This window comes from Capsicum annuum, chromosome 1 (assembly GCF_002878395.1).
Source record: "Capsicum annuum cultivar UCD-10X-F1 chromosome 1, UCD10Xv1.1, whole genome shotgun sequence".
NCBI lineage: Eukaryota > Viridiplantae > Streptophyta > Magnoliopsida > Solanales > Solanaceae > Capsicum > Capsicum annuum.
This window is the reverse complement of record NC_061111.1, coordinates 124,610,643-124,616,111: the sequence shown is the minus strand read 5'-3', so window position 1 is coordinate 124,616,111 and position 5,469 is coordinate 124,610,643.

Genomic DNA, 5,469 nt, shown 5'->3' with positions numbered 1-5,469 from the left:
CGCGTCTATTATTCAAGCATTTCATGGAGACAGCAAAAGGCTGTGTTATCAGAGCGAGTTCAGAGGTCATACTGCCCGAGAAAGAGATTCTAGAGGCTTTAATCGATATCATAGAAGACCTATGTAGACAGCCTTGTAAGGTTTAGGTAGTGAGTTTTGGTTCAATAGCTTTGGGTTGTCGTTCTAGCTCAGCCATACCTCCTCCTATTGAGTCAGTCTGTAGAGGTTTCTTTATGTGTGATGAGGTTGGCCATTTGGCCAAGGACTGTCCCCGTCGTGTTTTCAGGACTACTCCTATATTAGTTGAGAGAAGTAAAGGTTTAACTAGAGATGTGCAAAGCAGAGGTAGTGGTACCTGTGGTGGTGGTCGCGGGGCTACTTAGTTAGGTGATGGTCGTGGATAGTGCTATGCTATACCCGCCAGACCAGGGTCAGAGGTTTTAGACGTTGTCATCATAGGTATTACCCCTATTTATTTCAGATCTATATCTATGTTATTTAATCCAGGATTGATTTATTATGTTATCCTAGATTTTTATGCTAAGACTATGGCCTTAGCTTTGCCGGGTGTGCCAAGGATAGCTTGGAAATATGTGTTTCATTTGGGTCCCAAGATAGTTGTATCTTTCTTTCAGGCTCATCGATTGGTTGAGAGGGGATGTTTGTCTTATTTGGATTATATTCGTGATACTAGGGTTCCTTCACCACCTCTTTTGGATTTTATTTATATTGCTCGTGAGTTTATGGATGTTTTCCCTACAAATTTACCTAGTATACCTCTGAATCATGATATTGACTTTGCTATTAATGTTAAGCTGGGCACTAAGCTAATTTCTATTCCTTCTGATAGGATGGTTCCAACAGAGTTGAAAGAATTAAAGGATCAGTTCCAAGAGTTGTTGGATAAAGGATTTATTTGACCTAGTGTATCACTTTGGGGTGTGCATATCTTTTTTTTAAAGAAAAAAGATGGGTTTATGCATATGTGCATTGATTATTAGCAATTGAACAAGATGACAGTTAAGAATAAGTATCTTCTTTCTCGTACTAATAATTCATTCGATTAGCTTTTGGATGCTTTGATGTTTTTAAAGATTAATTTGAGATTTGGGTACCAACTATTGAGGATTAGAGCTTTGAATATTCCAAAGACAGCTTTTCAAACTCGGTACAGTCCATATTAGTTCTTGGTCATGTACTTTGGGTCGACCAATGCCCCAACCACGTTCATGGATTTGATAAATTAGGTATTTAAACTGTATCTTGACTCTTTTGTCATTGTATTTATAGATGATATCTTAGTTTATTCTAAGAGTAAGGATGACTATGAGGAGCATTTATAGATTTTCTATAGGGATGGAGGGATGAGAAGTTGTATGCTAAGTTCTCTAAGTGTAAGTTTTGGTTGGAGTTTGGTTCTTTCTTGGGTTATGTGGTGACTCAAGATGGTATTATGATTGATTCGGCCAAGATTGTAGCGGTTTGTGATTGGGCTAGGCCTACTTCTCCTACAGAGATTCAGAGTTTTATTAGTTTGGCTAGTTACTGTCAACATTTTGTTGAGGGTTTTTCATCTATTGCAGCTCCACTGACCAAAGTTACTCAAAAAGAGATTTTCTTTTAGTGGTTTGATGGTTGTGAGGTGATCTTTCAAAAGCTTAAGGATTTGTTGACTTCAGTTCCAATCTTGAATTTTCCTAAAGATGGCATGTGTTTTACCATCTTTTATGATACTTTAGATATTGGGTTAGGTATTGTGTTGATATAGGAGGGTAAGGTGATTGCATATGCTTATCATCAGTTAAAGCTCTAACGAGAAAAAGTACCCTACCTATGATTTGGATTTGTATGCAGTTGTATTTGCTTTGACGTTGTGGAGGCACTATTTGTATGGAGTCCGTTGTGAGATTTTCTTGGATCACCATAGCCTTCAGTATTTCTTCACCCATCGAGATCTTAATATAAGTAAGCATCATTGGGCTGAGTTGCTTAAGGATTATAACTTGACTATTCTCTATCATCAAGGTAAGGCTAATATAGTTGCAGATGCCTTGAGTAGGAATTATACTAAAATGGGTAACTTGGTACATCTTTTGACTCAGTAAAGACCTTTGGCCTTGGAGGTTTAGTCCTTGGCTAATCAGATGGTTAGGCTTGATATTTTGACATGGGTGTGTCTTGGAATTTATTGAGGTTAAATCTTTCTTGTTGGAGCAGATTTGGGCTCGTTAGTTTGATAATGTTAGATTAAGAGTGATTTGAGATAAAGTATTGAGTAGAGAGACTAATAAAGCCTTGCTTAATTCAGATAGTGTTTTAAGGATTGGTGGACGAGTTTGTGTGACTAGAGTAGTCGATTAGATTAGATTAATTTTGGAAGAGGCTTATTGTTCTAGATATTCCATCCACCCGAGAGTGACTAAGATGTATCATGATTTGAGACAACACTACTGGTAGGGTGGTATGAGGAAAGATGTAGAGGATTTTCTAGCTTGTTGCCTATGTTGCTAGTAGGTGAAGGCTGAGCATTTGAGACCTGATGGTTTGCTTCCGATTTTACCCATTCCAAAGTAGAAATGGGAACAGATCACTATGGCTTCGTGACTGGGCTGCCTCATACTTCTTGTAGTTCTGATAGTATTTGGGCGATCGTGGATTAATTAACCAAATTTGCTCATTTTATTCTAGCTTAGGATTCTTTCAGTGTTGAGAGGTTGGCCTGTATCTATATTCGTAAGATAGTTTGTCTTTATGGTATGCCAGTAGTTATCATCTTAGATAGAGGTTCACTATTTATATCTTACTTTTGGAAGACATTTCTGGCAAAGTTGGGTACACAGGTTGATCTTGGTACAACCTCTCACCCCAGACTGAAGACCAGTCAGAGTAGACTATTCAAGTTTTAGAGGTTATGCTCCGTGCTTGTGTTATGGATTTTAGAGAGAAGTGGCAGCAACATCTAGTTTTTATGGAGTTTGCGTATAATAATATCTACCCTTTTAGTATTGAGATATCTCCTTTTGAGGTATTGTATGGTAGGCTTTATTGCTCTTAGTTGGTTGGATTATGATTTTTAAGATCAGACCTTGAGGTATAGACTTGCTTTATGAGTCTTTAGATAGATTTTGGGTCATTCAGTATAGACTTCGAGCAGCTTAGAGTAGGCAAAAGTGCTATGTGGATCATAGACTTTGTGCCTTGATACTTAGTATTGGTGATCGAGTTTTCCTTTGTGTGTCGCCCATAAAAGGCATGATAAAGTTTGGGAAGAGGGGAAATCTTAGCCCCAGGTATATTAGACCTTTTGATATTATTTGGACTTGTGGGGATGTGGCTTGTGAGCTAGCATTACCCCCAGATTTATCAGCTGTTCATCCAATTTTTCATGTTTCTATGCTTTGGCATTACACTCCAGTTGAGTCTCATGTCCTTCGTTGGGATTCAGTGCAGTTAGATGAGAGGTTGTCTTTTGTTGAGGATCCCGTGTCGATTTTAGCCAGAGATGTGAGACGATTGCGTTTAAGAAATATTCTAGTGATTAGAGTCTAGTGGTGACATCGACCTATAGATGAATCAGCTTGGGAGGTTGAGTATGATATGCATGATAGTCATCCCCAATTATTTTCTCATTTAGGTATTTTTCTTTCCTTTAGTTTAAGAAAGAACTAGATTCTTAGTGGTGGATGATGTAACGACTTGATTTTTGGTTATTTTTGTGAATTGTTCTTTTATATGTGCTTTGACTATTTTACCACTCCTCATGGTTAAGTTGTGGTATTTACAGTGTGTAGGGATAATTGGCATAGTTCCTAATACATTTTGGTATGATTTGTGCGAGTTTATGATTTTTGGTGGTTTAAAAGGTTTCATAGTTGACTTCAGTCAACATTTATTGATCTGTACAGTCGGATGACAAAACGGACTGCGCTAGCAGACCCAGAACTTCAATTTTAGGTTGGTAACATGGTTGGTGTGGTTTTATGACTTTTATATCTCATTTAGACCCTCGATTTGGGAAGTTGTGAAATTAAGTTTCAAGGGTCAACTTTGAGAAAAAAAATATTTTTTCAAAAAATCTGATATCGCCATTGAGTCCAAAGTGTCAAATTTAGTCTAGTATAATAGGTTGTTTGCATTCTCGAGGTTCTGGATGAACCCCGAGGGTCCACGGTGACTTTTCCAAGTCTCCAACTAGTGTACCACTCAGCTGATACATCACTTAAGAGACACTTTGGTCGCTTAAGCGACTTGTCTTGACAACCAAAGTATTGCCTAAGTGACTCCAGGATCGCCTAACCAATAACCTGGTTTCTTACGCGACAAGGCGGGCATCGCGTAAGCGACACCTAGTCACTTTAGCGATGGCCGCTTAAGCGATTCCTAGGTGGGTTAATCCCCATTTTCATATTTTTCACTATTTTCGAGACTTGGAGCTTGGAGTTTTGAGTTTTTGGGTAATTCCTTCCATTCCTAAGCTTGGATAATCTCTAAAATCCCATTTCAATTACCATTCCTTAATTCTTATCATTTAAATCCTTTTAAAACTTAAATTCAAAGGTCGAGTTTGGGGATTTTTGGTCGGAAGGCCTAAAATTGGTAATATTTGATTTAAACCCAAATCCTAACTCGTAATCACTTCGGTTTTCTTCTATGAGTTCCTTTAATTTGGGTAATATAGTTTTGGGGTAAAATTCCAATTTTACCATTCTTTTCAAAAACTCATTTTGGGGGTCCGTTTTGACCCCGACCTCAAAATGGGAAATATAGGTATCTTTCGCTTCTTTTTAACACATAAATTCTATATTTGTATATTTTAGTTGGTTCCTCATCCGTTTGTGAAGAGAAATCTATGTAGTAAAGGCTTTTGAACCATTTTTAGTATTCGAGGTACGTTATGGCTTAACTTTCTTCTAACTGGTCTGGGTTGTTAATATGGGCATAAAATCATGTTATGGCTGTGGAAACTAATCGTGTAAATGGCTTTATAATTGCGTTGTGCCTGTGTGGGGGTCTATATTGTTGTTGTTCAATGGATTTGAGACATTATTTTCTATGTGTGACCGTATGGGGTCTTACATGATGTTGTCAGCCTCGAGTAGGTATATTTGATTGTGTTCTTTTGAAGTGAAAAATCCTAAATTAGAACTTATGTGGCATCAATGGCATATTGTTATGTACTTCACTCTATTGGCATATGATTTCATTGGATTCATGGATGGTTGACATATTGAGTGGATTTTTGGCTCACATGGTTGGTATATTGGTTGGATATTTGAAATTTTGTTCTAGTTGGTTATGGGAATTACATCCTCATATCATATTTATTCATGAAACATTGATACCACCGTGGAAATACTGGGAACACTGGTATTTTCGAATAGAAAATGTGACATCTTTAAAAGCCCTCTACCAATGTTTGTGCCGAAGAGAAGTTATGGATATTGATATTAGATTGATAGTAAATATTGG